The sequence below is a fragment of the Talpa occidentalis genome, unplaced genomic scaffold (genome assembly GCF_014898055.3).
Source record: "Talpa occidentalis isolate TD23 unplaced genomic scaffold, MPIMG_talOcc4v2.1 talOcc4.16, whole genome shotgun sequence".
Classification (NCBI taxonomy): domain Eukaryota; kingdom Metazoa; phylum Chordata; class Mammalia; order Eulipotyphla; family Talpidae; genus Talpa; species Talpa occidentalis.
Window position 1 is genome coordinate 44,655,565 of NW_023601653.1, and position 9,652 is coordinate 44,665,216.

The 9,652-nt window shown below is 40.3% G+C and overlaps 1 long non-coding RNA gene across 1 annotated transcript; it reads right to left on the minus strand.

Annotated features, from left to right (window-relative positions):
• Positions 1 to 3,919: 3,919 nt before the first annotated feature.
• LOC129146033 (uncharacterized) lies at positions 3,920 to 7,182 on the minus strand. The gene is made up of 3 exons (XR_008552342.1): positions 7,128 to 7,182; positions 6,641 to 6,871; positions 3,920 to 4,501 (listed from the first exon to the last, which is right to left on the minus strand). It is a non-coding gene; the product is annotated as an uncharacterized LOC129146033 (long non-coding RNA).
• Positions 7,183 to 9,652: the final 2,470 nt, after the last annotated feature.

Consider the following 9,652-nt stretch of genomic DNA (forward strand, 5'->3'; position numbering starts at 1 on the left):
TGGACCAATTGCAAGAGTATAACTGAAAATGGCTCACAATTTCTTGCTAATCATGCCCAGGTGTTTTGTGTTACTCAAATCCAGCATCCTTGAGCACTTCACAGTTAGTTTCAACTACTGGTTGTTTTAATCTGGAGGTGGAGGAAGTATCAATTACCTTTAGCAGAGCTTGCATGGATAATGTGAGTTCACGGTTTCTTACCTTGCCCAAGAATTTAATCTCATTCTCTCATTAAGATTCTGAAAAGTTACTGATCTGACAATACCTGGACATGCTTACATTGCACCTAGGTACACACATGTACATATGTTCTAAGTACAGAAACAGGTGTGCTTCTTTTGCTGCTTCCAGCAGCTTCTCCTCCTCCTAGGTTTTCTTTTTTTTTTGCTTTCTTGGCCTTTCATCACTAGAGCTGATGTTTACCCTCGAGCTGACATTTCAAGTCAACCCACCAGGTGTCCACAGTTCTCTCTCCTGAACATTCCTGTACCAGATGGTGCAAGTAGCCTGGCAATATATTCGGATTCATTGCAAAACCAAACTGCTAGGATGCTGACTTGTTTGGCAAGAAAAGGAGAAAGTTGTTCTAAAACAACTATTATGAATTATCCTTCATGTGGTGACTTTGGACTTGTCCTGGCTTTAAAGATGACTAGTAATTTATTTAACCAAACTAAATAAAAGCTTTTGGAGGAGTTCCTCTATGCAAAGAAGGTTATAGGCAGCAGGGACTTTGTATATAAAACCAGAGACAGACAATAGGAAGTCTAGAAAAAAATTACATCAAATGCAAAATATTAAATTAATCTTTATTTTCTTTTAATCATGCTACTGTTTAGTGAGGAAACATCAGTCTACAACATTGCATATGATTTAGGTAGAGTTTCAGTCCTCTTCAGCAAAAGTTGATGAGGTCTTGGGGAAAAAGGAGCCCTCCACACCTCACCCAACACTCAGGCACGCATAAGCCTCAGTCCATCGGGCACCCTCCCCACTGCCACCACCCTCCACCCTGTCATGTCTTTCTCCTTCTGACTTATTCCACTTAGCTTAATGCCTTCCAGTTTCATCCATGGTGTCACAAATAGCAAGAGTTCATCTATTTTTTTGGTAGCTGACTAGTATTCCATTGTGTTTATACACCACATCTTCTTAATCCACACCTCTGTTGTTGGACCTTAAATTGTTTCCATAACTTGACTACTGCAAATAGTCCTGCAACATAAGAGTTCATATAACTACCCCACCCGGAATTAGGGCTTTTTAATTCTTTGAGTAGATACCTAGGAGTGGAATTGCCAAATAATATGGCAGATCTATTTTGAGAAATGTCCATACTCTTTTTATAAAGGCTGGATCAGTCTACTTTCCCACCAACAATATACAAAGGCTCCTTTTTCCCCACAACCTCATCAACATTCTGGTCTTTTTGATATGAGTTATTCTCACAGATATGGTGCTATCTCATTGTGATTTTGATTTGCATTTCCCCATTGCTAAGGAATGATAACCATTTTTTTTCATGAGTCTTTTTGTGTTTTGTGTATCTTAAAGAAATTTTGTAGTTGACTAAGTGGTAAGAGTAAACATTTGTTTTTTTTTTAATTTTTTACTTCCTGATAGTTTTCCAAAGTCCCTAACATAAATTATTAGTAGTAATACTATCATCCTATAATATTAAGGAATAATTTGTTACTATGTACTTTTGCCCATTTGGAAGGGCAACTTTGAAAATGCAATGGAATTCTATTGGGCAAATCTACACAAGCACACATGCACGCACACCCCTAAATGTTTTCTTCATAATTAGAATTAGATATTCAAGGTCCCTATCACTTCCATTGCTCCCCCTGACATAGAGCAAGTCATTTTGAGATCTGCCATCTACTTGCTTTTCCAATAAGCTCTTTGATACCTTGGCTATATAGGTTCAGCCACATCCATTTCCTACCCCAAATTTCAGTCATCAACCACAGACTTCTGGAATGAGTTATGATTCCAGAAACACAGGAATTGAGGGGGCCCCTACCCCTTCTAATACCCCTCCAGGTGCCCCTAGACTTCTGTTTTGAGGCTCCTGTTTTCCTGGTGGGATCCTGGCCAGCCACTTTCCAGGGTGATAGAAATTCTACAGCCAACATCCCAAAAATATGGTTTCCTTTACCCAAAGTGGCCAGTACATTACAACCCCAGCATTGACAGCTGAGTACAAGGGATAAAGAGAAAATCTCAAAAATGGCCAAAAATGTAGTTACATAAAAAGCAACAAAGGTAGGATGACAGCAAATCTCTCATCAGAATTAGTGCAAATGAAAAAAGAATGTTGCAACATCTTTAAAGTACTGAAAGAAAAAGAAAACTGTCCCCTTGGAATTCTGTGGAAACATCTTTCAAAAACAACAGTGAAACAAACACTTTTTCAGACATATAGACGTTAAAAGAATATACCACCTACCAAACTAACTGTAAGAAGTGTTAAAGAAAAATCCTTCTGGCATAAGGAAAATGGTGACAGATGGAAATATGGAACTATATATAGGAATGAAGCACAATGGGAATGCTACTTTGTAAGCACATAACATGTTTTTATTATTACTTTAGTTTTTTAAAAAAGTGGTAGATGATTAACCAAAGTCAATGTTATACATATACATAAAATGTATGTCAAGAATAGTATGAATAGGGCCTCCCCGGTGGCGCAGCGGTTGAGCGCTGGGTTGTGAAGCTGCCCGTGGCCTCTGCGGCGCCGGTTCGATCCCCGGCTGCTCCCCGGCCACTGGAGGAGGGTCCCACATGGCGCGCAGACCTCTCCTGCCGTCCGCTGCTCCCCTCAGCAGTGTACTTCGGTCCTTCTGCCTGTTCTGCTCCCCGCTCTGGCTCTGGTGAATTCTCTCACCCTCCCACGCTTCTGACTGTACCCAGTGCATGTATAAACAAAAACAACAAACAAACAAACAAATAAATAAATAAATAAAACATGCCTCTATTAAAAAAAAAAAAAAAAGAATAGTATGAATATTGAAAAGTGATAAATATAAGTATACACTATTGATTTTGCAATTCATCAAGTGGTCTCATATCGCTTGAAAATAGATGTGTTAAGTAAATGACATATAGGGCCTCCCTGGTGGCGCAGCAGTTGAGCTCTGGGTTGCGAAGCTGCCCGCAGCCTCTGCAGCGCCAGTTTGCTCCCCGGCCACCGGAGGAGGGTCCTACATGGTGCGCAGACCTCTCCTGTCGCCTGCTGCTCCCCTCAGCAGTGTACTTCGGTCCTTCTGCCTGCTCTGCTCCCCGCTCTGGCTCTGGTGAATTCTCTTACCCTCCCGCGCTTCTGACTGTACCCAGTGCTTGTATAAATAAATAAAAATAAATAAATAAATAAATAATCTTAAAAAAAAATAAATGACATATATCATGAATTTAAAAATAACCATCAAAATAATAAAGAGTTATGGCTAAGAAACAAAAGCATCCAGCCTGAAGATCACTGGGTGTGACAAGGCAGTGCCACTCTGGAATTGTAAAAGTCTAAGTAGCAGGACAGAATTCCTAATCCACCGGTGTCAATGCTTTAGGAACGATAATCAGCCTTTGGCACAGCCCTTGCCCAGTGCCCTACATCACGTAAAGGGGCATTGTCTTGGTGAGTCAGATTGCTGAGTCAGCAGAACTAGCTCTTCATGTCAGTCCTCAGCTAAATGCTAACAACACATCATTAACAAACTGCAAAATCCACGTTTCTCCTTCTGATATTCAGCACCAAACTGGAAAATGTTCAAAGCCAACTCTCCCAAATCCAATAGGACTAGTCCTTATTTTGCATTATTGCATACCACTGTTGTAGCATAATTGATTCTCTTAATGCCTCCAAAACTTAACATCCACACACGAACTTTAAACATCTCCCTGTGTCTGTTTTGTCTTTTATGTGAAACTTCCTCTTGCTATTAAATCTAAATGAGATAAAAGTTTCCTTCTAAATTTACCAACAAAAAGGCAAAAAAGCTAACATGTATCAGGAACAAACTATTTTTGTGTGGCAAAATAGCACCCAGCACTTTCTAATGGGATGTTACATTAGAGACATGAAAATTCCTCATGTGATGGAGCCTAAGTTCTGGAAATTTACTGTCAATGGAAAGTTCTCTCTCCACTGTAAAATCTTTTCTGGCACTACAGAGAATCCAGTGGGCTGTGGCTGTCTTCACTGTCTTCACTGTCAAATATTGTCCAAACATTTAGAGAACTCTAGAGAGGGATTCCTTTGTGAAAGGAACCTCCCAGAATGGGAGGCATGCCCTACTGTGGAAAACGCCACTCCATTCTTCTGAGAAGTGTAGTGAGATATCATTCATTTGACTTTCACTGATGAAGATGGCTGTTTATTTAGTCCATCTTTTCCTCCTATTGTTCAAACCGCTTTTCTGTTTCTTCCATTTCAACAGAATCCTTAACTTTAAATTAAATTCCTGCATCCAGGCAATGGAACATTATTCAGCACTAAAAAAAAAAGAAAGAAAGAAATGAACTATCAGATTATGAAAAGACATGGAGAAATCTTAAAAGTATATTAGAAAGTAAAGGAAGCCAATCTGGAAAGGTTACATACTGTATGAGACACACTACATATTAAGGCAAACTATGAAGACAATAAAAATGATCAGTGGTTAGGGCCTCACTGGTGGCCTAGGGGTTAAGTATGAGTGCTATAACCACTGTGGCCAGAGAGCTGGCCCACCTATGGCACAGCAGACCCCTCCTGTCTCCCCATAGCAGTGAATTTCAGTAGATCCACCTGTTCTGCTCCAACTTTGTCTCTGGTAAATACACACACACACACACACACACACACACACGCACACATGCACCTCTGGCCTGCACCCCAGTTCTTCTATGCATAAATAAATAAATAAATAAATCTTTTTTGAAAAATAAAACAAAAATTGATCAGTGGTTTCAAGAAGGCAGGGAAGAGAAAGTTGAAAAGGCAGAACCCAGGGTTTTAGGGCAGTACATGCAACTGTTCTCAATTATACTACCATGCTTCATATATCAATATACATTAGTCCAAATGCTTAGAACACTTTATACCAAGAGTAAACCATGGTGTAAACATGTAGGTGTAAGTGTCAAGATTCAACCATCATAACAAATGCACCACGGTGGTGCCCAAAGTTGATTGTGGTGGAGGTTAATTTCTATAGGGACAGAGACTGCCTAGAAACTCTCTATACTTCTTGTGCAATTTTGCTGTGACCCCAATACCCTGGCCGAATAGCTCTAAGGAAATAGTTCAGTGTTGAAAAAATAAATGTCCCAAAAAGAGACCCACTGAGTGTGCTTATCCAGAAGAATATTTTTTTCTGTTTTATTGGCTCCTTCCAATACCTTTCCTATGCAGGAGAGTCTTTGAATACATCTTTCAGTTCCTATTTTTAATTGCAATAACCTATACCATACCTGGTCTAAATATAAGAACTGTGGCTGAACTAAGAATGGGTTAGACATACCTTGCTTGATTCACCCTCCTATAAGTGACGATGCTGTTTCCAAAGAGAATAAACATAATGGGATTCCATTTTAATCAGTGTAATTGTTGCTGCCTTAGTACGGAGCTATCACATCTTATTCACAGATATCAATTTCATGGAAAATAAATTGCAGTAGGTAAAAAGTGCCTCGGAACAACCTCATTAAAACATTCCTGGACCACCACACATTATACTATTAGTTGGCATGGACAACCTTACCCAGAGCACACGGGTCCTCTTAAATCCAGACACCCTCCAAATCAAGCTGAAATTTATAGAGCTAAAAAGGTTTCTTGCCTCACTTCTGCCTCTAGATCCTGCAGGATAGTCAGCCAGCTTACTCATGCCTCCAACACAATAAAAATCTAAGACTTTTAATAAACTATAAAATTAACCAAAGCTTTAAGATAAATTGATATTGAAAGCATGCAGCAATTACAAAAATCTTCCAAGTAGATCTGGGTGTAAGCAAGCCAACCTTTTAAGATTTGACTAGAGTGTGAAAATGTCTTTTCCAGCTCTGTGGACATGATGTTACCTGCCTCGCAGAACCGTGAGGGAGTAGGGGGAATCCCAAGAAAGATATTAGGTTGATGTTAGTTCTAGGCTGTTTCTGTGTTTTCGGCAAGTATTTCCTAATGATTTCTCTACTTTCCCTTTGCTTTTTTTAGCTTTCATTTGAGCATGGAGGGTGGGGCCCTTTTCCCCTTTGGCAGTGGGTTCTCCAGTCTCAGGCAATAAAACCTTGGACCTCCCTGACAGAGCGACTCCCTCCCTGTTTGATGGCCCTCTCACTTTTCTATCCTTAATCACACCCTCCCCCCAGCACACCCACATACAGTTTATAAAAACAGAGGCCAAGCAGTGTCCTGCAATGGATTAAGCCAACCCTAACCCTCCCTTCCTCTGTCCGTGGGGACTTTCATAGCCTGATAATCCAGAAACAGAAATAGACGAATGCTCAGAAGCAGACCTTGGTGTTCTAGCTGCAGGCTTAATGCTTTGACTTGAGCAGTTGTTTTATAATTAATTTGTTTCTCTGGCATTCACCCAAGTGCTGGCGAAAAGTAAATCATATTAACATTTTATCTTCATGTTGCTGCCCTACCTGCTGCATTATTTGGCACCTTGGTGGAAGCCCATGCCATTTGCACACCGACTGGAACACTCTGAGTCGGAGTTGTAGGTGGTCTCATACCTGGTTCTCAAGCCAGAGCACCAGCAGCTGTTATTGTAAAAGCTGATTTTGAGTAGGTCTAATTTTGTTGACACATTTCCATGGTGCCATTTATGAGGTAATGTTTATGGCTTGTGACCATGTGAATTGCTCTGTACCTGACTGAAGAAATAAAAATTTCATAGCATCATCAACCAGCTTTTTTTCATGTAGAATACACACCCACCCACGCGATCCTCCCACATTTAAATTTGGTCACAAAACCAAAATCCAAAAATATCAATGCGTTAGCAAATGAGGCACAGCCATGTCCTTGCCTCTGCCTCATATATTTTTATCTTAAGTTTCCCAGCAGTTTGCAAGCTGTACTTGTGTCAGCCCCCTGTGCCAAGGGCTACATATATCCTGGGTCTCCTACCTTCCAAGGGTGGATAACTGTGAAATATCCATGCAGTGAGGATGGAATAAACGGCCCTCCGAAACTGAAATGATCCAACAAAAATTAATAAATCAACACTGTACCCATTTTGACTTGATATCTGAAGTGGAAGTCTACTATTCTTTTTTTTTTTTAAGATTTATTTTATTTATGCATGCATGCAAGAGCTGGGGTGTTGGCCAAAGGTGCAGGCGGGGACTGGGGGAGTCAGTGAGAGGATTCACCAGAGACAGAGTTGGGAGCAGAACAAGCAGATCTACTAAATACACTGCTAAGGGGAGCAGAGGGTGAGACAGGAGAGGTCTGCCGTGCCCTATATGAGTCAGCTCCCTGGCCAGGGATTGAACTCACGTTGCAGTGGCTACGGATATCTTCATAGTGCTGAGATTTAACCCCTACGCCACCAGGGAGGCCCATCTACTGTTTTTAATGTGTAATCATATAGAGGATTGGACAACAGGTCCCCAAAATAACAGTGAAAAAGTCTCCCAATGCCAGATATTTTAAATCTAAGCTACACAATGTGAACTCCATTGTAAATTATTTTATATGTTTTTAATGTCACCTCTGGGTTAACCAATTGAGCGTAGAATTTTCTAAATTCTAAATGATTTCTCAGTTTCTAAATAAATTTCTAAAATTTCTAAATCCTACACACGTGACATAAAAAATATTTGCCAAGATGTTTGTTTCTTCACCTCCAGTGATGTGGATTATACTCCTGAAAAATTCCAATAATAAAATGCCCCTGAGACAGATCATAGGACATTGTCATGGTTCAAAGACTTTTCAACGCTGCTTCTAGTAAGTCATGACGAAGTGTTAACTAAGATCCATGAACTTAGTCCTTACCTCCTGGCACAGCACCAGTTGCATACCACCATAAAAGTTTTTCAGATCATGACACTAAATTCCTTATGCAGACTCTGGTTGTTCAATTTCTGTGCAATACTATGCATTTCCACAAAAAAAAAGTCTTCCTTTCCTCTCCATTTATCCACCTCATTAGCATTCCAACCCAGGCCCATGTTGCTTATATTTTGCATTTTACATAAGAATGACCAAAACAAAGAGACACCCTACTGATTGGGAGAAAATATTTGCACTCCTTACAACTGATGAAGGACTGATTTCAAAGATCTACAAAGAGCTCACTCCACTCAACAAAAACAAAGCAAACAATCAGTCAAAAAATGGCAGAAAAGCTAAAAAGACATTTCTCCAAATAAGAAATGCAAATGGTCAACAGGTATATGAAAAAATGTTCAACATCACTTATAATCAGGGAAATGCAAATCAAAACCACAATGAGGGCCTCCCTGGTGGCACAGTGGTTGAGAACGGGGCTGTGAAGCTGCATGCAGCCTCTGCACCACCGGGTCGATCCCTGGCCACCGGCGAGGGTCCCACATGGCATGCAGACCTCTTCTGCCACGCCCGCTGCTCCCCTCAGCAGTGTATTTTGTCAGTCTGCCTGTTCTATTCCCTGCTCTGGCTCTGGTGAATTCTCTCACCCTCCCTCACTTCTGACTGTACCCAGTGCTTGTATAAATAAATAAACAAATCTTTAGGGGGGAAAAAAACACACAATGAGATAACACCTTATACCAGTGAGAATGGCCCATGTTAAAAAACTGGCAACAACAAATGCTGACAAAGATGTGCAGAAAAAGGAGCCCTCTTACCTGCTGGTGGGAATGCAAACTGATACTAGCACTATGGAAAACTGTGTGGAGGATCCTCAGAACACTAAAAATGGAGCTACCATGTAATCCAGTGTTTCCACTCCTAGAAATCTACCCAAAGAAGACAAAAACATCAATTCAAAGGAAACCTGCATACCTGTGTTTACTGCAGCACTAGTTACAGCAGCCAAAATATGGAAACAACCCAATTGCCCCAAAACAGATGAGTGGATCAAGATGTCATCTATATACACAATGGAATACTATTCAGCAGTCAAAAAAGATAAAGCCATGCCATTTTCAGCAACATAGATGGAGCTGGAAGGGACTATGCTCAGTGAAATACATCAGAAGGAAAAGGAAAAATATCAGATGGCTTCACTTATAGAAGGAATATACAGGAACCAAACAACAGATCAAGAAAAAAAATAAACAAAACCAGCAGGCAAAATATAAACTGGAGATATTCTGCAGGGAGGTTGGGGGGGTGGGAGAGGGATCAAAACAGGGGAAGGAAGTGCACAAGAGACTATGACGATGGTTCACAGGTGATTTGGTGGTGGGAATTTTACAGGGACTACACCTGAGAGGAGAAATCAAATACTGTACAAAAATGAACAATGTTGTAAAATATGTATGTTTTTTTAAATAAATAAATACAAAGAATAAAGCAAAGTATTCCATTTGTTAGAAAGGCTAACAAGGAGCAAAACATACATGCAATTACCCAAGTGTAGACCATATTGCCAGGTTCCTGAAGTATTAGTTCTACTCACTTGCAAATTTGTTTACTCTTTCACTTTCGCAAAGAGGAATCAT